This window comes from Tasmannia lanceolata, unplaced genomic scaffold, assembly GCF_043159265.1.
Source record: "Tasmannia lanceolata isolate RefF3 unplaced genomic scaffold, GAP_Taslan_0.1 ptg000655l, whole genome shotgun sequence".
Lineage (NCBI taxonomy): Eukaryota > Viridiplantae > Streptophyta > Magnoliopsida > Canellales > Winteraceae > Tasmannia > Tasmannia lanceolata.
In genome coordinates this window covers 51,782-78,901 of record NW_027519327.1, presented here as the reverse complement: position 1 = coordinate 78,901, position 27,120 = coordinate 51,782, and the positions used below count along the sequence as shown (strand labels likewise).

The 27,120-nt window shown below is 38.4% G+C and overlaps 2 long non-coding RNA genes across 2 annotated transcripts; one reads left to right on the top strand and one right to left on the bottom strand.

The window, feature by feature from the left end:
• Positions 1–1,926: 1,926 nt before the first annotated feature.
• Positions 1,927–2,866, bottom strand: LOC143868760 (uncharacterized). The gene is made up of 3 exons (XR_013244440.1): positions 2,732–2,866; positions 2,205–2,480; positions 1,927–2,104 (listed from the first exon to the last, which is right to left on the bottom strand). It is a non-coding gene; the product is annotated as an uncharacterized LOC143868760 (long non-coding RNA).
• A 10,492-nt stretch (positions 2,867–13,358) lies between these two features.
• On the top strand, positions 13,359–19,575 carry LOC143868764 (uncharacterized). The gene is made up of 2 exons (XR_013244442.1): positions 13,359–15,495; positions 19,091–19,575. It is a non-coding gene; the product is annotated as an uncharacterized LOC143868764 (long non-coding RNA).
• Positions 19,576–27,120: the final 7,545 nt, after the last annotated feature.

The following is a 27,120-nucleotide window of genomic DNA, read 5'->3' as shown; positions in this document are numbered from 1 at the left end:
CCTCCACGAGACGGCAATGTGGGAACCACGAGATAACTACACCCGGGATTCTGAGATCTTCGCTGAGGCACATTTCTGCCCTCGGAGGCAAACCGGGGTTACCACGCCCTGAGCTCTGACACCATTTGAACTTACGCCTAAAAGCTAGTTGTTGGAGGGAGTGTGCCCATTCCCTTATAACCCATCCCCATCCATTTCACTTATCCGATGTGGGACTATTTGCTTTTGCGTGGAACCCCAACAAAAATTCCATTGAAAACAATCCTAATATCCTTAATATGTATTTTTCACTTATCTTAAACTTAAGCCCTAATTGTATACCATGAAAGCAGGACCTAGGACACTCTTGTGGACAGTTCAAGCACTACAACAAAACAGGGATTTCCCTACGGCAAAATCCGTAGGGACAACTACCCAAATCTGTAGGGAAAGGCTTTTACCTACGGAATTCTTGGTGCGCAGCTTCAGTAGCCTTATCAGGGGTAGGGAAAGACTTTTGCCTACGGATGTCATAATCCGTAGGGCTATAGAACTGTTGCCTACGGATTACTCCGTAGGGACTAACGTAGATTTGTCCCTACGGGCATTAATGACCACAGTAGGGAAATGCCCTATTTTCCCTACATATTTGTCCGTAGGGATAATACACTTTTTCTGTAGGGAAATTCCATTTTTCGGTAGGGAAAATCAAATTTTTAGTAAGGTTAATCCAATTTTCCCGTAGGGAAAAAATATATATCCCTACAGAATTCCAAACAAACTCCGTAGGGATATGCCAATTTATTCCATAGGGAAATCTACATTTGCCTACTGTATTTAATATGAAATCCGTAGGGATAAGCCAACTTTCCCTACAGAAGTTTCAAATAATCTCTTTTGGAAATAAGCTTTTCCCTACTGTTATTATTTTAAATTCGATAGGGATAGACTTGTCCCTACGGAGTTTCACAACAATCCGTAGGGAAAATGTGCTTATCCATACAGAATGTCATAAAAACTGTAGGGATATTCTTTTTTCTAAAGTGCATCAATATAATTCCACCTGTGATCTGTTGTACCTGTACTTTTATATTCCACACACAATAGATTACATCAAAATTGCATATAATCATCCACAACATTATACACAATTATAAAAAGTTCACTGCTTTAATTGATGATCTTTAAAACCACAATTTTCAATGTCGTTGAAATTATCTTCCACATTGTTCAAAATACAAAACTACAAAATAGCAAATGTCTTCAAATTGCTCCCTCAACTAGCTAGACTTGACAAAATTAAACATTGTTTGAAATTCATCAACTACAAAATAACATCAACGCCATCCTCTCCTCGAACTCCATCTTCATTTTCCATTCAACAATTTAACCTACAAACATAAAACATATAAATTAATATATATATAAATTAATGATTCAAAAAAAAAACTAGCAATTAGCAGTTTGCAGGACACCAATGTCCACAGTATGATCCACTACAGTTGATGTTTCTATATATCTGTGCTCTATAGATGCTGAATTGTCAATTAGCATTTTGGAATTGTCCTATCTTGCTGTAGGGACACTTTTAGTGTTGCTAGAGCACATATTACAAGATTTAGCAGAAAATAGTTCCAACTCTAAATGGAATTTTCAATTAGCTAGCCCACTAAAATGATCTCAACAGGCTGTTTTCATGGGAAGTCTTCTTCATTGCCTTGTAGAGGATGCTAGCTAGTGAATCCATATATCAACTACAGAGAATGACAAAAATCAAGGACAATCAAATAACATTGTAACTACAAGCTATAAGTTGTTAACTCTAGTATTTAACCTAAAGACAAAACATATAAACATATAAATATATATAAATTAATTGTACACTTACATATGCACGAGGCCAAGCAACGTTACTTCTTAAGGCATCCGCGATGACTTGCATCTTTCCAGTTGGTCTTGGCAACTTCGCTTCTCGAGATATACCTCCATTAATAGTTACTACACACCATCCCTCTCCCAATTTTTTTCCTCCTATAATTAAGGTGGGATCTTCATTTTTAAAGAACCCTTTTGCCACAAATTTGCCTTCACTATTCTTCAACTTACATGGAATGCATTCATGAGTCTGAAAACAATTAAGTTGCAAATTTGGTGGTCAAATAGATATGAACATCAGTCATCCAACCTTAGAAACTATCATGTACTCACTAAAAAAATGTAAATACCTTGTTATTACGAGCCTTAGCCCGAGGTGAAGCACGAGTGACCTGACCAACAACTGGAGCGGTACGAGGAGCTTTAGAAAAAGGAATGGTAGGAACATCAATAGGAGTATTAGTAGGAGCAATAGGAGGAAGACTAGTGGGAAGAGCCAGTGGATTTGTATGAGGAGCAACAGGAGGAACTATAGATTGGGCAACATGAGCATCGGGTTGATCAACACGACTTGCAACCGAAGAGTGCACTTGATTCGGCAAATCAACGTTGCGTCCGATAATGGCCTGCCATTAATTAATAAAAATGAATCATACATGGATGTATTCATAAACAAAAAAATTGGTGATAAATCGTACATGTATAGGTAAAATTCATTGAATTTGTAAATAAATCACATTGATCACAAGTTCTGAACCCCGAGATCCCATATAAAAGTAGCAATTAAGAAAAATCAAGAATCTAGTACAGAGAGAGAGAGAGAGAGAGAGAGAGAGACAAAGAGACAGAGAGAGAGAGACTAAGGTTATGTTCTTACATTTTGAATGAGTATCTCTTTCACTTGCCTCAGCTCCTCTTCCAAATTGGCTACTTTATTTTGTAATATTACCTCGTTTTTGGACTTAGTCGTTTCACGATGGGATTTTTTGCCCCATAGAGTTGATGGGGTTGGCCCTTTGTCCTTATATTTTCTGAAAATACTAAGTATGTTCTATTTTCCAGTTGAGTGTGGTTCTGGGACTGTTCCTCACTGTTGGGATTTGGATTGGCTTGCAATTTGGATGGAGAGTATTTACAAAGGATCTCAATGTGGTGAAACTGATTCATATAGGAATCACGGTATTTCTTCACTCTTTTTGAAACCTAGAAGTGCCAACGGATGTGCCTACGGTTGCTATATATGAGTGCCATAAGAAGTAAACCGAAAGAGTCGGCCATCACGGAGCAAATCAAAATTATGATGATTGTGAGACAACTTGTCGAGAAACAAATGTTTTCAAACACAAGGAGCAATAGAAAAAAAGTTTTGATAAGAAAAAACCTATATCAGTTAGAAAATTGCAAGCCTTGTCTACAGGTAGCAGTAACCATTCAATTGATGTAACTAGCAAATGAATAATATTAGATAGAGAGGAATCTACTAGTCAAAGATTGCAAGCTTTATGAATAATCCTCCAAGTCCAACACCAAATATTTGTTCAAGACCTTATGAAGAAGAAGAAGACAAAAAGGAACTTACTCGCCCAACTTTGCTTCAGTCCCTCAATATTCAGGCAAAAGAACAGAGTCTCCTTCTTTGAAAGCAACAAGAATAAGATTTCCACCTCTATCACGAGCACCGGGACCCACCGCTACAATTTTTCTAGAGTTTAACTGAATCGAGCACAGGAAAAAAATCAAACTAAATCACAATAAAATAATAAATGAAACATTTTAGAGACCTTTTTTTTTTACTCATAAAAAAATGCGAATGACTTATCTAATTTTAACCCCTTTCAGTTGAAGACCTTTCTGTATTGATCTTCAAATGAACTTTTTTAAGAAAATTGATTGAAACTTTTACAGATTACTTTTGTAAGCTGGCCTAGTATGAGATTGGTTTATGAATTATTATTAATATTTTTTTTTCTCAAGTAGCTCATCCTCCCTGTTGGTCACCAATTCGATTTCTGATCAATTTCATGCCCTTCATTATGTAGAATGATGCCAAATGGGGAGGGCTGAAAACGGGTCAGGTCATGGAAGAACCTAAGCCCATTTTTGCTCGGATCGAAGTTAGAAAGGTCGGAGAAGATGAAGGTGATACAGTTCAGAATGAGGTGAAAGATAACAAGAGAATAAAACAGACTCAAGCCGTTTCAGAAGCATAGACATCTGATTGCGGAGTAGCTAAGATGTCTATAAGCAATTAAATTATCACTTAAGAGTACAAACTGGTATGTATTAATTGATACCTGATTTCTATTGAATTTTGATCATACCCTCTGAAACTTTTATCACATTCTGAGTGGAGTCCTCTAATGTCTATATTCATAAGCTGTCTTGAGCTCATCCTGAAGGCAAGAATTCTCATGTTCCCCCCTTGAGCTGTCTTCTCATTGTTTAAAGCAAAACAGATCAATGGAGACTCTGTAACTGCACATCACATGTTTCTATGTTCCTTATTTTTTTAATGTTTTGCAATTTCTTGATAAAACAATAAAGTCCCGAATTTTTTTCGAGATTATGAAACATAGTCCAGATACCTTCCTATTTTATTTTAGGCAAAAATATTCCGTTAAATTCATGATATTATTTGTTGTCCTAATCTTGTTAAATTTTACTGCATGACGGGAATATCTTTTTTTTTTCCTTTTCTGTTGGGTGTGTAAGCCGGGGTTTGGCGGGGGACCAATACGCCATCCCTAACTCAGAACAGATGAGAGGGAGATCCAGAACTCGGGATAGACGAACACTAAACCTAAGAGTTCGAACTACTCAATACTCGTGAGTTACATAATTGGATAGCTTGATGGGAGTAGGAAATCTATGACCTTATCTACGGCAATGACCGGCAAATGAACGGTTGGGATATCCCTGCCTGTGTTTTGCCCACTCTATTTTTCATTCGCCATCATATATTTTTTATTTCTTTTAAGCGACAAATGGTATATTACATTTTTCTTTCTTTTAAGCAAAAAGATGATTTATTATTTTATTTTTCTTGATAAATTATATGGTGTTTGGCCATATTTTTCTGAGGGTAAAAATATAGCTTACTAAGTAAGACGGAGAGAATTGAGAGGACACGAGTTAGAAGATAATGAGAAGTGGAAGAAAAACAAGATGCTAATAACTCGTGTGGGCTGCTGTTAGCAAGGGCGGTACAGCCTACACAGGACTTGACGGCCTTATAAAAACTCAAATAAAACAATTTTCATTGCCATTTACAAAATTACTTCGGCAAAACCCATATTAAAAAAGTAAAAGCCCTTTCTATTTATTTTAAAAATATTTTCCAATGCCTTCTTCTATAATCTGTAAGCCCTTTATTTACTCAGTTGAAACACCTTTTAAAATCTATACAAGCCTTTCATTGTCCCAGGTTGAACACAGAAATCAAAATATCAGAGTTTCAAGTCAACCATCAGTTCTTGAATATATTCAAAATCTCAAAATAATCAAGCTGAACCTCAACACAGTCAAGAGTAACCCATTACGAGTGCCATGTTTTCTAACATAAGTGTGTCTTGTGGGGGTTTTAAGTGAGTTTTTATTCTATAAAGCAAGTTTTCCACTACTTAAAAAAAAAAATCAGCAAGTTTTCATTCGAATCAGCAATGTCAGGCATAGAAATAAGAAAGTTACCTTTCAGAAACCCTCGAATCCTTCTTCTCTTCTAGATGATTTCGCACCACAAATTTCGCCTTTTTAATGAGAGGGAAATTAGATCCCTTCCTCTTTTCTTCTTCTTTCAAACCCTAAAAGTGCCTCTGCTGTTTTGCTCTTCTCTAAACCCTAAGAAAATTAGAGAACACCTTTCTTCTTTTGGATGGAAGGAATGGAGGTGGAAATGGATAGCTAAGATGGGGGTGGTGATCAAGAGGGTCTATTTATAAACCCTAAGAAAACAGATGAGGGAGAGAGGATGGGTGGAAATGGATGGCTGATTTTACACTTCAAACTCTCTTTTTCTTCCTCTTCTCCTTCTCCCTTCTTCTCCCACAAAACCAAGCCAAAATGAGAAGAAGCTACTTATGGGTTAGGATTAGGGTTTCCTTGCCAAAACCAGAAGAGGCTACTTGTGGGTTAGGGTTACGGGTTGTGACGGGAGAGAGGGAAAGATAAAAAATCGATAACTTCAAGGCTAGGGCATGTTTACCCTCTTGGGGGTAATTTTGCCATTTTAAAAAATAAACAGGGGCGTTACTGGAAAATGAGTTCGGAATTTGTGTTTTCCGCCTTCCCGAGCGCGCCTCAAGTGCGAAAATCAGTAGGGATATAAATAAAATTAATCCCTACGGTATGCTTGGATTATCCGTCGGTAAAAGACCAATTCTGCCTACGGTAAAATACTAATTTCAGTAGGGAAACAAACCGTAGGCGTATATATCGAGATTTCCCTACGGAATACTACAAATTCCGTAGTTAAAAGTTCTACACCTACCGCTAAATAAGTAGCCGTAGGGATACTATTATATTCCCTACAGAATTTAAATCCGTAGGGAAAGACTGAACTTTTCCCTACTGAATAATAACGGGTCGGTAGGGAAAGTACAGTTTTGTTGTAGTGGAGTCAAGATAGATCATGACCCAGACATAGAAAATAGGATCCGATAAGGGATATGAACAGAGCATCGTGACCAAGACATAGGTAGATCTGATTCGAAGTTGATCCATTGACACTCTAATTGCAGAAGAATTTTTTATGTGATACTTCTTTGATCAAGTTGTTTCAACTAGGTATTTATGTTCAAAATTTTTCCAAGAATTTTTGCCTGACTCTATTATAAAGAATACATCAGATAACTGATTACTAAGAAAGTCATCTCTTTTTCTCTTCTCTGATCTGTTGACACTCTGATGGACAGTCCTCGTCTAAGGTCTCAATTCCGTTTTGTTTGCCGCTTCGTTTTGGTCGATGGAAAGCATCGTTTTAGTGTTTTTCAGTTCTAGAGTCGGATAGAAATATTGAATTTAAGAGACACTGACCTGTTTCGTATTCGGGGATGTCTTTTGCCTATTGATACGCAGTTGCATGTCTTCTTTGCATGTTAACAGTTATCTTTCTCTAAAAAAAAATGTGTAACGAAAGAGTGACATGTAATCACTCCATAGGATTGTTTGCAAGATTGGAAAAACAAGTTTGTCACTGTGTCGCAAATAACTTCTTTTATTCAAATTTTGAAATTTATATTGAATATCAAACTCTTGCCTTAACCTGGGAAGATTTCCATAGCTAGTAAGCAAATTTCACCTAATAGAGAATTCTAAGCAAAAATAAGATGAAAGGGGGCTCCCATTGGTTGCTATCACCGGTATGCGTTTATTGCTCTTTGATTTTTAGATTTTTCGGTTATGTTATAAATAAAATACAATTTGGTCATAGCAACTAAGGATTTAAATTTCGGTTTCGAGGGTACTTTCAGACCTAGCCCAAATCGAAATTTTAGCCGAAATCCCCATTTTGGTCATGCGAAATTTGGTAAAGACAGACGAAATCAAATCCCCTTTTTTGGGCCAAAATTTCAGTAATTTCGGCTGAAATTTAGGAAAGGAATAAAAACAGATTTTTTTTAAAAAAAATTTCGTTGAAATTGACAAAATTTCTGAGATTTCGGCCGAAATTTTCAAAATGTAGGCCGAAATTTGGGATGTTTTGCCAATTTCGGTTTCGGAACGTTTTGGTTTTGGTCTTGACCGAAATCCGAAATTTCGGTCCAAAATTTCAGATTTCGGATGAAATTTTAGACCTTGATAGCAACCAATGGGGGCGCCCTTTCATCCGATATTTGCAAGGGCTCCCTTCAGTCTAGTCCTCTTCACCTAGAACATAGCTGTATACATTATTCAAATAGGAAATGATATATTTGCTCCCTTTTCGTCACGGGCTACCCCCTCACAGTGTAAAAGAGTAGTCATAAATACGCTGGAGGGGTGGCCAAGGGAAGAAAAGGAGGCACTGCTTTTGGTGGCTGTTAGCCACTTTATTGGCCCACATTTAGCCTCTCTTTGTAAGTATTTTCCCACACCCATGATTCATGATCTGGCTCTATGAGCCCATGCCTTTGCTTGAACACTTTTCTTGCTTTTAAAGTTTGTTATAATTCCAAAAATGCTTTCAACAACTGATTTTAAAAAAAAGTGCAAAGCAAAGAGTAGTGTTATTATTGAAAAAATGGAGTGGAAATAGTTTAAATAATCTTCGATTTTGTTAATGATGCAGCGGAATATATAGTTTAAATAATCAAAGAAGGAAGTTATCAATCACATCTGATTTTCCTTTAAATATCGTCTGAGAACGGCCACCTCTAATTCTCCAAAGAATAAATAACATGTAACAACACACAGCACTACATTGAGTTGGTTCCATTTTTAATACACTAGCATTCTTGGCATGTAAAGTAGTGGGCCCAGACACATCAAAATGAGAAGTATAAATGGTAGGCCCCACCTCATGCATGGGTTTGGTGGTACTGTTGGGCCCCACTCGTTAAAACATGGGGTGTAAACTGGTAGACCCCACCATGCCATGTCTTGGTGTTAAATGGTGGGCCCCCGTCAAAACATGAGGTGTAAAATGGTAGGCCCTCATCATGATATGCATGGGTGTAAAATGCTGGCCCTACTCCAACAAAACATGAGGCAGAAAGGTGGGCACCACCCGATGCGTGGATTTGTGTGGTGTTGGTGGGACCCACTCCACAGCCTGGTATAAATAGTGGGCACCCTATGCATGGGAATTTGAATTGGGATGGTGGCCCCTCTAGGCGGTTTAGGGTTTCTTCAAAAAACCACGGTGTATGTCAACTGGCCAATAGTGTTCAGCGTAGCAATTGTCCTTATCTCTTCATGTTATGTTTGCATGCATGCCATTTTCTTTACACATAAATTAACCCTATTTTCTAGCACTAAATATATATGTGCAGAATTTTGAAATTCCGAACTTGGAATTTAGTGTGAAAAAAACTAGGGGTGCAACTCAGGTCGGGTTGAGTCCAAGCCGAACCCAACCCGAGGAACCATTTACTCAACCCGGATCCGGTAGAAGCCGACGAGGTTCAATCCGACGAGGTTCAACCCGACCCAACCTCATGAAGTACGCTTTTTTCCAACCCAACCTGACCCAAGTTCCAGCCTGACCCAACTAGGGTTTTTAATTTTACTAGAAGCTAGAAAATGATAAAAAAAATGTCGGGTTTCACTCGGGTCGGGTTGCCCAAGCCATCAACCTGAGCCTGACCTGAACTCAACACGGGTTAGGAAAACCCAACCCGACTTTTTTTCGGGTTGAACTCGACGTGAGTTGCATCCATTTGAGAGATATCAGTATGGGATCATCCTGGTGATAGAATAGGCAACTAAACTAGAATACATGCAGGGGATGCACCCCTTACACTAGATAGGGTAACTAGGTTAGATTAGGTTTTCTATCGTTAATGCCATTCCATAAATAACTTTAAAAAGGCTTTTTATCATTATTGCCATTCCAGAAATAAAAAAACAAGGTTTTATATCATCATTATTTTTCATGGACTGGTTGTTGCATGAGAGAGCAGCCACCTCATATGAATCAAATGAATAAGACAAAATACCTTGAAAAGTGAGCCTATCTGGCTGCTCTCTCACAACAGCCTGCCCGCGAAATGCCCTCTGCGATAGTCCCTAGCAAATCCCTCTCACATGAATTGATTGAATGAGACAAATTTTGTTCAATCCTCCAAAAGCATGGCTTTCCGTGAAATTGCAGCTGTATAAATACTCATTAGGATTAATTACAATGAATCTAAGATTAGTGATTAATCCATGGCCAAGATGATCTAGATCTCTCATATTCTAACAAATATAGGTATGAGTGGACATGAGATGCACATACCTTGTAATTAAAATCATTATGAGTAATGAGTGGACACAAGATGAAGATTGAAGGAATTCTTTTAATGACTTAGTCATCTATTCCAAATAGCAAATGTAGCATTGCTTTTAATGACTTGGTCATCTATAGAAGTGGGTGGCAACTTTTGTTAAACTAGCAGGCAACTTTTGTTAAACTAGCAAGAGAGTTTTTATATGATGCCAAGATTTAAAAAAAATGGAAATGACTCAGCATAACTATATTTTGATATTTTCACACGCCATCTTGTCTTTTAGTAATTAAAGAGCTGTGAGAAAGTTATTACATTTCCCCAAAAGCTCTCACGAGTCACGAGTCAATAATCAGAAGGAAAAGACAGCTGGGTTTGTGAAATTATCAAAATGTGGTTGTGCTAATAACATTTTCCATGATAAATTCCCTTTTCTTTACATGGGACAGTGTACGTGTCAATCAGGCCCGTTGAATCTTTCCCACGCGAGGTACATCAGCCTTCCTGCAATAATGCATTAGTGCTGGCTTTGGGTATTCCCTTTCGGGTGTCCCTTCTGTTTCTTCTATAATATATGCCATTTCAACAAAAAAAAAATCATTAGTTGGTTTCATTTTAAGGAACTCGAGTATGCAAGGACAGTGAGTGAATCATTCTAGGATATCCAACGAAAATAAGCAAAAAATCATACACAGAGAGAGGGGAACGGGGTAGGACAGGAAACTAGGGTTTCTAGAGTTTAAACTGGTTTTCTTAGGAAAACAGTATTTTAGTCTTTTTTTCTCTCAAAAACTTTAGTTTACTGGTAGTTTCTTATTTCTTAATTTAAAGCTTGGCAAGATGGTTATTTTGACAAAGTTAACTTTGAGAACTTTTCCAAAGTATGAGTATGAAAGTTGTCAAATCGTACGTGAGTTTTTGGCCATGGCATTTCCACTACAAGTACTCTAAGCTAGGTTTGGTTATAGGTCCATTTTGTGGTGATAAAAAGTTGGTGGGCCGAATTATCTGTGTCTCCAATCCTATAATATCATTCTCCTTATTAATGCTATCTCTTAAAGATAGAGAGATCAGGAGAGAGAGAGAGAGGTAATATGTGTTTATGTTTCCAAAATTCTCCCTCCGTGGAATCCCAATATCTTTGCTTCTTTTTCCTACAAAAAGAGTACCCCTCCTTAAATAATGAAACTGCCTCTCACCTCGTGAACCATAAATACCCATCTCATAGCTTTTTATTACATTTGATTGCTAACGAGCGCCCTAAGGGCACTGTTAAGCACCATTTAATTGCCCTTGGGATCTTGAATTTACACATACTTTGAGGATAAAATCTCAAAACATGTGTAAAAGTCAAAATGTATGTGTAAATTCCAATTCCCAGAGGCATTTAAATGATGCTTAACAAATACCCATCTCATAGCTTTTTGTTACATTTGATGATTTGAAGATGGGACTGTCATTTTTTCTTTCTTTTACAAAACGGTCATTTCATCCAATGCTAAAGAGGAATGAAATCAAGGGGTGGAATCGACACCAGAATGGACTACCGAGTGGAATTAATTAGTGGGGGGGAATTAATGTTGGAATCTGTTCTCCGTCCCAAGAGGAGGTGGTGTTTTGAATTAAAATTATTATTTTTATTTTGTTCTCATTCCATTTAGGCTCTGTTCACTTGTTTTTCCGGGAAAGGAAAGGAAAAGGCTTCTCGGGAATCTGACGTGCATTAGGAAAAGAAATACAGGGAAACTGTGTAAGAAAAGGTTTCCCGCGCCTGTTCATGTGCGCAGGATCTGTGCAGGAAAAGGTTTCCTGAGAAACTGCTTGCCCATCTTTTTTCACTAGTTTTTCCGGGAAAGCAAATCCGACCAAAATAGTGGGATTTGGTTTCCCACACTTGTGAGAAAAGAGACATTTCCACATTATTTTTGGCAATTTCCATGTCATTATTTGACATTTTCCACCTAGGCTTGTTAGTTTCTCAGGAAAGGAAGTGAACACCAGAATTTTGTCTTGTCAAGAAAAAAAGAGGCTATTTTCCAGGGATTTACTTTCCCGAGAACGCAAGTGAACAGACTTTCCCGGAAACACAAGTGATCAGAGCCTTAAGGGAGAATGGGAGTATAATTTTGAGTCCCGAGTCCTGATTCCTGCAACCTGAGAACGCAGCAAAAGGGGGAAAAAGATCAAAGAACAAAAAAGGTAAAAGAACACGGTGATCATGAGGAAGGGTATTATAGGAAAGAGAAAAATGAAGAGACGGTCATTCATCGGAATGGGAGAATCGGGAGGAGGGGTATTTTAGAAAGGGAGATGATATTTTGACCCCTCTTCGTTACGTGCACACCCCCTTATAACTTGATTAGACGTGAAAAGTGGGCAACTTTATCTCAAACCACGTTACATGACGGGTGTGCAAGTACTGCAGGGGGTGAAAATATCATCACCCTTTAGAAAATAGGAGGGAAGAAGCAGGGGGGTGTATTAGAGAATCGATAATGGTATGTCACTGTCAAACAGAAGCAGGGCTGTCTCCTGAAACGGCAGCGAAGACAAGACAGAAGAAGCACATCCCTATGTACATATTTATTAGAAAATTGATTGGGGCCCTTATTCCAAGATCCGAACCTTTCATTTGATTTTCTACAAAAATCATCTTCATATGATAATCTTAATGCTCCGATCTGTTGGGGCCAACAAATGGACGGTTTGGATTTTTGAATCAGGTTTTTTTTTTTTTTTTAATTACACTTTTTAGTGTAAGGTGTGCAGTGGAAGGGGGGAGGCTAATTATATTTTAGGAAAAATTACATTTACACCCCCTCTAGTTTCTTCTGACACATCCACTTCTACGCCTATAGTTTAAAATGTGACAACTACACCCCATGTGGTTTCAATTTGTGTAAGGTAGACCCCCTCAGTTGACGGTTCGTCCACATATTGAAGGGTTAGGATGATCCGATGGAGCTGATTTTTTAGGCACACCCTATCTATGTGAGGGCCCATCAAATGAACGCTTTGGATCATCCAAACAATGTGGGCCACCCTATCTATGTCAAGGCCCATCAAATGAACGCTTTGGATATCCAAAGCGTTCATTTGATGGGCCCTCACATAGATAGGGTGTGTCCAAAAAATAAGCTCCATCGGATCATCCTTACCCTTCAATCTGTGGACGAACTGTCAACTGAGGGGCCTACCTTATACAAATTGAAACTACAGGGGGTGTAGTTGTCAAGTTTTAAACTATAGGGGTAGAAGTGGATGTGTCAGAAACGGGGTGTAAATGTAATTTTCCCTATATTTTACTGATGTTGTAAACTAATCAAGGGCCCACTAACTGTTGATGTTGGAGAAAGGGGGTATGTAGATGTACAAAAGTGTTGCACTAGTGAGAGGGAGCTAGAGAGTTGTACTTTAGGGAGAGACGATAAGTTCTGGTTGTTCAAAAGTAGGTAGGGTTTGATGGGATTCAGAGAAGGGAGAGAAAAGGAAATGGGGAGGATTTGGTAGAATGAAAGCATTTCAAAGAGGAGGGTTCTGGAAAACCTCTGAGCAGAAGATAAGAAGTTGTTTCCCCTCTTCCTCCCACGGTTTGTTTTCTTTCTACTTTCCTTCTGTTTTTTTTCCTGTTTCATCTTAAAAGAAGAGTCGTCGTGGGAAGCAATATAGTTGGAACTTGGAACCACCTTCACCGTACTTGTCTTTCTCCTCTCCTCTGCCTCGAGAAAGAAATTGGGTGTGCCATTACTAAACATGTATGTGTAGACACCCCATTTTTACCAGACCCTTTTCCCCAAAATCGAATAAAGTCCCGAAACTAATCCCAAAATTCTCGAAGAACCGACCCCGAGTGCGAAATAAACCCAAAAAATACTCATTTCAAGATTATTCTCAAAGTCTCATTGAAGCCCAATTAATCTCTAAACTCTCATTAGGTACCTTTGTTTAGTTGCCCCAATCTTTTCTCTTCATTTTTGAAAGAAAATTGAAAAATTACAAAAGTATCCCTGAGTTTTGGTTTTGGCACCTCTATACAAACCTCCCAAATGCAGATGATGCCGACTCGACCTCGCTTTGATACTTTCACTAACTTACCTTGTCTTTTGGTATTTAAACAGCAATCAAATGGTTATTACATTTTCAAGTTAAAATCAGACAAAAGACAAGCTAAGTTTGTGCTCTTACCAAAGCATGGACGTGGTGATATCAATTGCAAATCAATCAAGTAGAAAAGTCAAGGCCAGTTAGTGCAATAATCAAAGCATGGAAAATCAAATATCATTTTGGCGCAAAGGGGGGTGAATCGGCTGGATGAACAATGCCCATCAAGTATAAAAGGTTAAATATATTGCAATATTTTCATCACTTGGCTTCTTTGTCCAGACCACCCTCCCTTTGGAAATTGGCAAAAATCTCCTAAATGGGGGCTGTTTATAGAAAGGAAAAGGGGTCAATACATCATTTTTGTTTACTTGGGTTTGTCTCACCCGAGACACCCCCTTGTAATATGAAAAGAGTATTCATAATCCCACTAGAAGGGGCTGTCCAGATGAGGATGGAGGAAGCAAATATTTTACTTTTTCTATAAAATGGGCGGTACAAAGGAAGAGGGGAGTGGCTTATCAAACTAAGGGTGTGCCAATATCAGTCCCCATGTACAAATGATTAAAGGAGGAGAACTGGAGAAGACATACACAAAGTGGAATTATCAAAACAAGCGGGTGCTGAAATGGGCATTCCCCCCTTTTTCATATAAGCAGAAACGATGAGGGATTTAGGGGGGTCTATTCATCAGCAAGAAAGAAAGGCAGAGAGAGAGAGAGAGAGAGAGATGGGTCTTCTTCAACCTCTCCCATCTTCGGCCGCTCCACCCTCGCCACCACCATCTGCACCTTTGCACCACCACCTCCACGAACACCATTTTTCACTCTTCTCTACTTCTCAAACCCTCATCTAGATCTCTCCACCATCGCCCCTTTGCGGCCACAGCCTCCATTTCTGCCATCTCTTTCACACCCATCGTTTCCTCCACCATTTTTATTGTTCTTCACATCACCATCGCCACCACCACCTCCATTTCCAATGTCTCCATCTCCAGATCTCAATCCACCATTTCAATTCGATTTCACCACCAACATCTTCTCCTCAATCCACCCAACATTTCAATCTCTTTCTCTTTCTCTTTCTGACTTTTGCTGTAGAAATTCATATGGGTTTTAAGGAAGAAGTAGAAGAAAATGAAATGGGTTCCAAGGAGAAAGGGTTGCAGGCTTTAGGGTTCTAGAGGAGGAAGAAGAGGGTTTGAAGGAAAGTAGCTTTGCCTTTAGGGTTCGGTGAAGAAGAGAAAGAGGAGAAGGTTTGGCAGCCATCAACATACCCCCTTTTGCACCACGTCAGCCCCATTTTCTTATTTCCATCAAAACCCCTTTCTATCTCCTTCGATAATTTAGTCCCAACCCCATTGCCGACCCCCCCAGCTACCAATAGCCACCTCCTACCTCTACCACCATCATTTTCTCCGTCACAGACCCCGTGAATCACGAAACCCTCCTCCATATCAATTTCGGAAAAAGGGGAACAATCAACTTGATTTGTATTTCTTTTTTCTTTTAAAAGAGCTTGTAGAGGAGTATAGAAGAGGGGAGAAGGAGCCATCAATTTCGGATTTCATTAACGCTGTTTCGCCCAATATCGACACCGGCAACGGAAAATAAAAAAAGTACCTACGCCAGCTCAGGTAATTTCTCACCCTCTTAAGCACTTTGGTCAGAATTTACAGTAGGGACTGGTTGTCTGGTTGAGTTTTGAAGTTTAATTGTGATCTCTGAAAATTCTTTGGACTTATTTCTCGAAATTCTGTTCCCAGGTATTCTTTTTTTGTCACCTCTATTCTTGGTGTTTCATGATTCAATGCCCCTTGATTTGCAAGCTTGAGCTTATGGTAGTCATCTTCAGATGATGATTTTCTTTATTGTTTAGTTGGAAATCTATCAATTGGCTCATCTCATGGCATTCCTTTTATCTCTCCACTCCTGATGATTAATCTTTATCTTCATGATTCCTAGCTCATGAATTTCAGCATTTTAGTAATTTCCTTCATATGCTAGGGGTCTAAAGAAAGCAAAGAATTATGCAATCATCACAACAGGGTAGCGCTTATAAGGGTCCCTCAGTTGATAATTTCGATACTACCTTGTGTTGGTGAATGTAATTAATCCACTTGCTATTAGTTGGAGAACCCATTTGCCTTGCCTTTGGTTTTTCCCTACCTCTCTAGTTTGTGCTCTTGATCATCAGATTGTAGTGAGCTATGGGACATCAATTTTTAATAATATATTATGGTTCACAGACTTTGGTTTGATTTCTTTTACCCGAACCCATGAATGATAGTAATATTGCGATTACCCATAGATTTGATGATGTTCTTCCTGTTCAACAAATTCAGTGCATGCATTTCTACCTTTATTTCGCCAATGGCTCATCATTGAATGCTTGGAATCCCTTTTACATAGAAATGCTTTGCTCTCATATTGAAATCATGTGTTAGCTTTCTTTGTCAATTTCCATAGGGGTCAGAGGCTCTTTTGTCAATGGCTTCTCATTTGATTTCGAAAATTTACAGAGCATGGGTCAGAGGCCCTGTTCTTCAACTCGGTTTCGATGTCTACTTGCTTCTTAAGCTCTAAAGGCCATGGATTAGGTTCTTTGTTCTTTGGAACTTTTTTTAATGTCTGTGTTTGGTCATTGAATAGCATGAGCTTACTTTGCTAAAATCATCCAAGGGTGTAAACCTAAGTCATTCGCTCTTCAAATAATGTGAGTTTGCTCTGTTGGGTCGTCGGAGTGTGATCTGATCATTTTAGGTTGTTCCTGTTATGTACAAAAATAGATTTCAATCCCAAACCCGGATTTCTCTTGATACCCACCTTCAATCTTATTTGAGAAACAGGTATATAGCCTAATTCAATCCTTCTCGACTGTTCGTGTTTTCATTTTGGAAAGGGATGAGTTCTGTTTAGTATGGGTTGTGGTGCTCAGTTGTAAATTAGGCCTCACTCTATAACCAAGAAGTCAGTCAAGGCGACGAACCCTTTATCAATTCTTCTTGATTATCCTTCATACTTTGCCTCAGTTTTTGAGATCTTCATAGTGTTCATGTGATCTTCTCAGTTTCGCGCTTCTTTGGGATTTTCGAGATCATCTTCGTCTTTCTAGATCTACCCCAGTTCTTTGGGGTTACCCCTTATATGTTCTTTTTAGGATCCCATTCGAGTTTTGGGATTCCATCGATTTCGGAAACATCTCATTCGGATTCAGGCAACGACGGACGGCGATCTCCTGAGCCAGAACCCTTATTCAATCAAAAGGGATAAAAAACATAAAAATCAAATAATAAAAGTCCAAAAAAACAAAAAAAAAAACTTAAAAAACACCAAAATGTTTTTCGAAAAGCTGTTTCGAACTACGTTGGCTTGATCCCTTTCCTCAGGGTACGTAGGCAGCTTGAGACCGTCATCCCAAGTCCAGTCAAACTTTGTAAATAAATCTTTTCAAAAACCCTTTTGATAAATTTTTTCAAACTTTGTAAATAAATATTTTCGGACTTTTTAAATAAAACATTTTCAAACCTTTTAAAGCAAAAAAAAAACTAAAAAATTCAAAAACTAAAAATTGGCAAGGATGGTGATTGCCAAGTCACTCGGAGCCCTCTTTTTATTCAATTTTCGATTTTGATCGTTGTTTTTCAATTTTTATTGGTTTTCCGACGTTTTCTCTGGTTTTGGGACGGGCGACGACGTAGTGTGACCCCTTCACAAGGATTGTCCTCGCTGAGCATGACAATAGGCTATGACGACCGCGAGACTTGTCCGATCTTTAGCGGATCAGGATCGCTGTGCTTGATTCCTTTAGAATCGCTCCCTGAGCCTATCGTATGTCTCATTTTCTTTTCCTTGGCATTTTTGGTCATCACATACCGTCGATTTTTCGATTTCTTCCTTTCCTTGCATCTTTTAGCTTATTGCGTGTTTGTCTTTGGTTTCTTTTGTGTTTACTTTCAGCTTGCTTACTTTTCTAGCATGTGATTAGTTACTATTTTCTTAACATTATCTCCTGCATGCTAGTGTATTTATTCTTCTACTTTCGTTATTTACCGCTTAGCATTATCTTCTGCGTAGTTAGGTGCATGTTAGTGTGCTTACTTCATTATCATGAGTGGTTACTCTTTAGATACATCTCTTGTGCAGTTTCACATTCTTAGCTGTAGCATTTATTCATTCATCTTATCTTGATTATCTGCTTAGATATAGTTCTTTACTGCTTATCTCATCATATCTGTCATTATCTGCTTAGTTGTAACTGTGCATGTGGTTGTTTACTGCTTTCTTAGATATGTTGGACGAGTCCAACAACATGGAGATGGTGTGTTTATAGTGGCTTGCTCAGGCTAAGCCATAGCTCATAAACCTCCCCCCCCCCCCCCCCCCCCCCCCCCCACACACACACACACATATATATATATATATATATATATATAGAGAGAGAGAGAGAGAGAGAGAGAGAGAAAAGGGTTCCTGAGGTTAACCTCATATAGCTTATATGAGGTGGCGCTCATAAAACATAAGGAGCCCACATTGTTAGGATGATCCAAAGCATTCCTTTGAAAGGCCCCATCATAGATAGGGTGTGTACAAAAAATCAGCTCCATTGGATCATCCTAACCCATCCAAAAGTGGAGGGAAAAATGGATTGATACTTTTTGCCCATAAATCTACCCATTTTTTCCTCCACTTTTGGAGGGTTAGGATGATCCAATGGAGCTGATTTTTGGTACACACCCTATCTATGATGGGGCCTTGCAAATGAATGGTTTGGATCATCCAAACAAAGTGGGTGCATTATGTTTTATGAGCGCCACCTCATATAAGCTTATATGAGGTTAACCTCAGGAACTCTATTCTCATATATATATATATATATATATATATATATATATATATATATGGAATTTGCTAGTGTCCATCACTGAAGCCATTTCGTGGATGGGCTGTTGCATGTGAGAGCAGCAACTTAGGCTCACTTTTCAGCAGATTTTTCCTTCATTCATGAGGTGGCTGTTTTCAATGCAACACCCCATCCTCAAAATGCCTTCTGTGATGGACGCTAGCAAATCTGTGTGTGTGTGTGCGCGCGCGCGTATGGGAACAACTTAAAGGGATTTTCCACTATTTTAGAGTGAAGGGAGTTGTATCTTGTGAATCATTCCTTCTGACTTTAGATATTGATTCTTTTATTTTAATTACTTTTTTGTTGAATGTTGTATTTAATCGTAGGATCCCGTGACCAAAGATTGGTGGTTATTATTTGGAAACGATAATAAGAAGGTGGGTTACTGGCCAAATGCTCTCTTCTCTTCCACGTTCACTGATCATGCTACTATTGTTCAATGGGGTGGGGGAGTTACCAACGCTGGCATTGAACCATGGCCTCAGATGGGGAGTGGCCATTTTGCAGATGAAGGATTTAAGCATGCAAGTTATGTGGGACAAATGAAGTATATACAGGAAAATGGTGATACTCAAGATGTCGACCATTATCGGCTTTCCAGTGCTGTTGATGCCCCCAAATGCTATACTCTTAAACCCATTGATAGTAAGAGTTATCCTACCGTTCATTCTTTCTTTTTTGGGGGACCAGGGGGAAATTGCTAGAATCAGTTGGATCGCTTCTTTGGAGGACTACCTATGTCCATGTCGGTATTTATACTTATGTACTCCAGACATTTTAAGCAAATAATAACATGAGTTTAGTTACTATACTCGTACTTGCTTATATATTTTAAGCAAATAATTTTTCTTCACTTAAATTTCCATTGATGAATCAGTCCATGTTGGTATTTATACTATGTACTCACGACATTTTAAGCAAATAATAACATTTTAAGCAAATACTCTGCCTCGTGTATGCAGTCTAATTAGTTGATTTAAACGTCAACCATAATTTTAGCCAAGTGCTGAATACTTAAATCAAATGATCATAACCCCTTAGATCCACCAACCCTTGTTTAGGGTTCTACCAAGAAAAATCTCTTCTACGAATTTTTGTAGTCCTTTGTCTTAGGTGCGTGGGATGTGCAATTGGGATAGGCCCAAGGGCATGTTGTTACCTGGGGTATGGAGAGCTCAGAAATAAAAATGGGGAAGATAGCAGCTGTAATGGCCTGGATTTTAAAGGCCCAGAGCTCGGCCCGTTAACCGAAATACAACAATGAAGCGGAAATGAAATCCAACATTAAAGTAAAGTCCACCATAAGATAATATAATCATAATCTCAACATGTCCACAGGCAAATATAAAATAAGATAATCCCAAGTCTTACCTAACAAAGAACTAGCTAGAAATTGAAAACAAATGGATAAAAGGAAACTAATCCTAAAATCACTAATCCCAAGTCTTACCTAAATTCTCACATGTGCTACGCGTATGTAATCTGGTCCGTTGATATGATACATGTCTGGCCATTTGCCATTTTTGGTTTCATGATTGCTATTTTTACTTCTCTCTCATTGAGGAGACCGAAATCACAGAGAAATTGTAAGTTTTCTTCATTATGCTCATCCCAAATACAGTAAGATGATGCAAGATGATGGTTCTTAGCCTCTTACCACACACCCTTACATGTGCCATGTGTATGTAATCTGGTCCGTTGTTATGAAACATGTCTGGCCCATTTACCATTTGTGGCATCATATTTGCTATTTTTACTTCTTTCTCATTGATCGAGTAGCATCATCTAGTCAATCTGATCCCAATTGAGCAAGACTGCAAGAGGACAATGAAGAAGAGAGTCCACAACTAGAGGAATCAAATAAACCATGGCAGGAAGTTTCCAAGAAAACTAGGCCAAGACGCTCTCAAAGAGCCCAACATACTCCTATCAAATTAGCTGATTATGTGACTCAGGAATATTAAGCATTTCTATCTCTAGGCTTAGTGCTCGCCTATCTTGAATTTTCGATCTCCCTCTCTTTTATGTTACGAGTTAGGGATGGTTTATTGTATCCATAATTGTATCATCTTTCTCTTTATCAAATAAACAAGTAAGGGCCCCAGCAAACCCCAGCTTACCCATCAAAATAATAATAATAATGAAAAAGGAAATTACAGAGAAGTAAGAGTAACTGTTCTCAGTAGCCAGATCGACCAAGCCTTGTTTAGGGTTCTACCAAGAAAAAACAAAATAATCTATTAATTTTTGGGGTCCTTTATCTTAGGCACGGGATGTATGATTGGAATAGGCCCAAGGACATGTGGTTGCCTGACATAAGGGGGAGTGCAAAAAAATGAAGAATATAGCAGCCTTCAACCTATACCAACACAATGAATAAATAAGAAAAATTAAGGAAAACTCAAAATATACTTTAAAAAATATAATTTGGGCATTGTAATTGTAAGTGGACAAAGGAGAGGAGACCAATAACTGGAAATTACTAGAAGCAATAAAATTTACCCAAAATAGTAAATACTTTTTCTTCACTTAAATTTTCATTGATCATATTTCACTTAAATACCAATTTCTTGTTAAACCTACACTCAAAACCAAGATATAAAAAATTTACCACTTCTCTCTCCTCGAGCTATGCACAGCAACTATTTCTTGTTTACGTTCTGACTTTCTCAAACAGAATAAATCAGAGGGTCGGTTCCAAGGATGGGGACGTAGTGGAGCTCGTCGTCATGGAAGATTGTGGAAAAAATTGTAGGGAATCTAACCGGGTAGAACTCAACCCTAAAAACTAGGTGTTAGAGGGAGGGTGCCCAATCCCTTATAACCCATCCCCATCCATTTGACTTATCCGATTTGGGACTATTTGCTTTTGAATGGAACCCCAATAATCTCCCCCTCTACGTAGAAGCAACGTGGACAATCTCGCCCCTCCACGCGGTGACAACGTGGGAACCATGAGATACTACACTGGGGTTTCCGAGATCTTCTCCGAGGACATTCCCTCTGACACCATTTGCTAGGGAATTTAACCAAGTAGAACTCACCCCTAAAAGCTAGTTGTTGGAGGGAGGGTGCCCATTCCCTTATAACCCATCCCCAGCCATTTCACTTATCCGATGTGGGACTATTTGCTTTTGCGTGGAACTCCAACAAAAATTTGGCCAGTGAAAACAATCCTAATATCCTTAATATGTATTTTTCACTTATCTTAAACTTAAGCCCTAATTGTATACCATGAAAGTCGGACCTAGGACACTCTGATGGACAGTTCGAGTGAAGATAGATCATGACCCAGACATAGAAAATAGGATCCGATAAGGGATCTGAACAGATCATCGTGACCAAGGCATAGGTAGATCTGATTCGAAGTTGATCCATTGACACTCTAATAGTAGAAGAATTTTTTATGGGATACTTCTCTGATCAAGTTGTTTCAACTAGGTATGTATATATGTTCAAAAATTTTCCAAGAATTTTTACCTGACTCTATTATAAAGAATACATCATATAACTGATTACTAAGAAAGTCATCTCTTTTTCTCTTCTCTGGTCTCAATTTGGTTTTGTTTGCCGCTTCGTTTTGGGCAATGGAAAGCATCGTTTTGGTGTTCTGGCTACTTCCACGATTTGTTTTAGAAAAGATGATATAAGGAGAACTTTTTTTAAAAATCTAAAAATGTTGCTCGAAACATATAAGAAATCGTTATATGAACCAAAATTAATAGAAGCACATTCTATTACTAAAAACATTAAATTTATTACAAATATCAATAAAAGAAAGAAAATTAATAGGGTTTAGATGGGTTTATATAGGGGTTTTAATGTTTGGGGGAAGGGGGTGTAGATGAAAAATATCCTTCTAACAATTTTAATACAATAAAAAAAGGGCTTAAATGGGTCGAAACATAACGAAATTCTTGCCAAAACGGAATAGAGAGTGTTTTTGTTCCATTTTTCAGAATGGAACAAAATGTTTTAGCAAAAATGAAATGAAATTGACACCTTAGGTCCCCCTGGTTTTTCCGCTTGTTCTATTAGGCTTTGATCGAATCACATGTAGTCTAAATTTTAAAATGGGGAGATGAAAAATATCCTTCTAACAATTTTAATACAGTAAAAAAAGGAGCTGAAATGGGTTGAAACGTAACAAAATTCTGCCCAAAATGGAATAGCGTGTTTCTGTTCCATTTTTGAGAATGGAACGAAATGTTTCAGCCAAAATGAAATGAAATTGACACCTTAGGTCCCCGTGGTTTTTCCTCTTGTTCTATTAGGCTTTGATCGAATCACATGTAGTCTAAATTTTAAAAGTTTAACAAGAATCACACATTTTATTACCATCTGATAAAATTTGATCCATCAAATTGTTTAGGTCTTGGTTTATGACTACATTAATTTTGTGACTTTATAGGTTATGTTTGGCAACCATGAATTATTTTTTTCATGATAAATTAGTTTCTCAAGAGGTGAGACGAGGGTAGGCCTGGTGGGAGAAGGAGAACTAGTAGAGGTGAAAAGTGGCTAAAAAATAAGGAAAATAATCTATCATGTTTTGGGTGGATTTTTTGTTTCCGTGTGGGGGGATGAGAAGTACCCTTCTAACAATTTTAATAGAGTGAAAAAGGGCTGAAATGGGTCGAAACGTATGAAATTCGGGCCAAAACGGAAAAGATAGTGTTTTTGTTCCATATTTCAGAATGGAACGAAATGTTTCAGCCAAAATGAAATGAAATTACACCTTAGGTCCCCGTGGTTTTTCCTCTTGTTCTATTAGGCTTTGATCGAAACACATGTAGTCTAAATTTTAAAAGTTTAACAAGAATCACGCATTTTATTACCATCTGATAAAATTTGATCCATCAAATTCTTCAGGTCATGGTTACTACGGTAATTTTGTGAATTTATGGGTCATGTTTGGCAAGATTTCAAACTCTTGCCTTACCCTGGGAAGATTTCCATAGCTAGTAAGCAAATTTCACCTGATGGAGAATTCTAAGCAAAAACCAGATGAAAGGGTGCCCCCATGCATTGGTTGCTATCACCGATATGCGTTTATTGCTCTTTGAGTTTTAGATTTTTCATTTATGTTATAAATAAAATACAATTTGGTGATAGCAACCAAGGTTTTAAATTTCGGTTTCGGGGGTAATTTCGAACCAAGCCGAAACCAAAACTTTTGCCGAAATCCCGAAATTTCAGGTGAATTTGGTAAAGACAAAGGAAATCAAATCCCCTTTTTTGGGCCAAAATTTCAGTAATTCCAGCTGAAATTTAGGAAAGGATTAAAAAAATAATATAGTTTTTTAAATTTCGTAGAAATTGATGAAATTTCTGAAATTTTGGCCAAAATTTGGGACATTTCGCCGATTTCAGTTTCGGAACGTTTCGGTTTTGGGTTCAAGTTATTTAAAAGTACGGGTCGACTAGTGAATAACCTTGCCGGACAGCGAAGTAATCGCTTAACGCACGGCGGTAAATTTAATAACGTTGCAGTTTCCGTTCATTGGCAACGACGGGTGGAGGAACATTGCAAGTATATTCTTAATAACATTGTTGTTTCTGAGTTTAGGGTTTCCATTCGTTGGAACGACAGGCCGACACGATATATTGTTAATAACGTTGTCGTTTATGAGTTTAGGGTTTCCGTTCGTCGGTAATGACCGGCTGAGGAATGTTGCTGGTATATTCTTAATAGCGTTGTTGTTTCTGAGTTTAGGGTTTTCGTTTGTTGGCAACGATTGGCCGAGAAACGTTGCTGGTATATTCTTAGTAATGTTGTCGTTTCTGAGTTTACGTTCATTGGTAACGACGGGCCTATGCAGTGTAGAAGCTTAAATGGATCTGTTTGATAGAGAGGTTGCTAATAGGGTTTCCTTGATAACGTGGCAGTTTGTAATAATGTGAGGGTGAGGGTTAGAAGCTTAAATGGATCTGTAAGAGAGAGAGGTTGCTAATAGGGTTTCCTTGATAATGTGGTAGTTCGTAATAACGTGAGGGTGAGGGTGCTTAATAATAGGATTTCCTTGATAACATGGCCGGTATACTAATATAAAATTTCAGGAGAGAAAGGGACTTAAGAAATAATTAAATATTCAAATCTAGAAAGAGAATAATTGATGTTGGACTCTAATGGTGTCAGGAAGGGCTATAGGGTCTTTTGCCCTCTACCTTTTTAAGATTGGTGCGTCTTTTGATGATATGAGCAAAGGTGCCCTTTTCACATAGATAAGTTTTGCAGCTATCCACTTTCCGTATTTTTCTCAAAGCTAGCCATTAAGGGGAGGGTGCCCGAATCCTTTTAAGCCCATCCACTTCCACTCACTTATCCGATGTGGATTAATTTCTTTCAAGTGAAACCCCCCAACAATCTCCACCTCCACGTGGAAGCACCGTGGACAATCTCGCCCCTCCATGCGGAGGCAAGGTGGGAACTACAAGATCTCCCCCAAGGGATTTTTCCGTGCTCGATGGCTTACCAGGGTTACCGAGATCTTCCCCGAGGGATATTTCCATCCTCGGAGTCTACACCGGGGTTACCACGTATCTGGCTCTGATACCACTGTCTTGGAGCTTGCTTCAGCCCATACAAACTCTTCTTCAACCTACAAACAATGTGATGTTTGCCCTTTACATGAAGTCCTTCTGGCTGTTTCATGTAGATTTCTTCAATCAAGTCTCCATGTAGGAAAGTTGTCTTGACATCTAGTGGTTCAATTTCTAAGTCTAGACTAGCAGCTAGACTTAGGATAGTGCGAATAGAGGACATATTCACCACGGGAGAAAAGATTTCATCAAAATCAATACCTTTTTCCTGCCTAAATCCTTTCACAACTTGCCTTGCTTTCTACTTCATATTCTTCTTGTCATCTTGATTATTCACTTTGAATACCCACTTGTTCTTCAAAGCTTTTCGACTCTTTGCAATTCAACCAACTCATGGGTTTTGTTCTTATGCAAGGAATTGATCCCTTTTTGCTTAGCCTTCTGCCACTGTTCCTTATGCTTATGTGTCATAGCTTCTTTGAAGTTTTCAGGTTTAGCTTATGTGAGAATCACATACTCTGATGATGGATATCTTGTTGACGCCTTTCTTTCCCTTTCTATGAGAGACATATCTTGATGATGGACATCGCGACTTCTATGCAACTTCTTGGCCTTGGGATCCCACAACTTGTACCCAAATTCATCATCACCATAACCCAAAAATACACATTAGGTTGCCTTGTCATCCAGCTTGCTTCGATTCTCCTTAGGTACACGCATAAAGGCCTTGCATCCAAACACTCGTAAGTGTAAGTAGGACACATCTTTGTCTGCCCATACTCTTTCTAGCACCTCTCCTTCTAATGGCGATGAAGGAGATCGATTTATCAAGTAGCACGTTGTACACATGGCTTCACCTCAAAACTCCTTAGGTAGCCCAACAGATGAAAGCATACTTCTAATTCTATCCACTATTGTGTGGTTCATTCTTTCTGCAACACTATTGTGCTGTGGCGTGTAAGGGACGGTCTTCTCATGTCTAATGCCATGCTTCACACAATAATCCTTGTACTTTCTTGAGGTGTACTCGCCGCCATTATCCGAGCAGAGACATTTCAATGCCTTCGACGTTTGCCCCTCAACCATAACATGAAACCTCTGAAAGATTTCAAACACTTAATCTTTGTTATTCATAGCATAGGTCAAAACTTTCCTGGATGCATCATAAAAAAAAAGAAACAAAATACAATGCACCACTAAGAGTTTTCACAGTCATAGGGCCACATACATCAGAATAAACTAAATCAAGGATGCTAGTTTTCTGGTTAGCATTAGAATACAAAAGAAACCCTGTATTCTTTTTCTTAATAAAGCTTGTAAAGTTTGTTATAATTCTAAGAAAGGGCTTTGTTAGGCAATTTCGGGAAATCCATTTTGCATAAGAGAACAACAACCTCGGATGAATTAATAAACAAGACAAATTCTGCCAAAAAGTTAGTCTATGTGGGTTTTCTCTGGTGCAAAAGTAAGCCCCCAAAAGGCATTCCACTAAATTGCCGTGCAAATTCTCTAAACAACCTATTTAAAAGTGCGAATAGTGGGGTATTATTACTGAAACCAAGGAGTGGGAATAGGCTTCCTTAATTATTTAAACTAGTATCCAGTTTCCCACTTTTGGTGCCAGTGAGAAAATCTCAAAGCATTTTGCAACTAAAGGCATATGATTTTTCCGAGTACCTAAAATAGAACCATTAATTGCTTAATAGATCATTCACGATGTTGAATTTGATTGCTAACCACCTGGTTATCTAACGTCAGATAAACTGTCAAGATCCTTTACATATTGGGTCCACTATGTAATAGTGAGCATAGC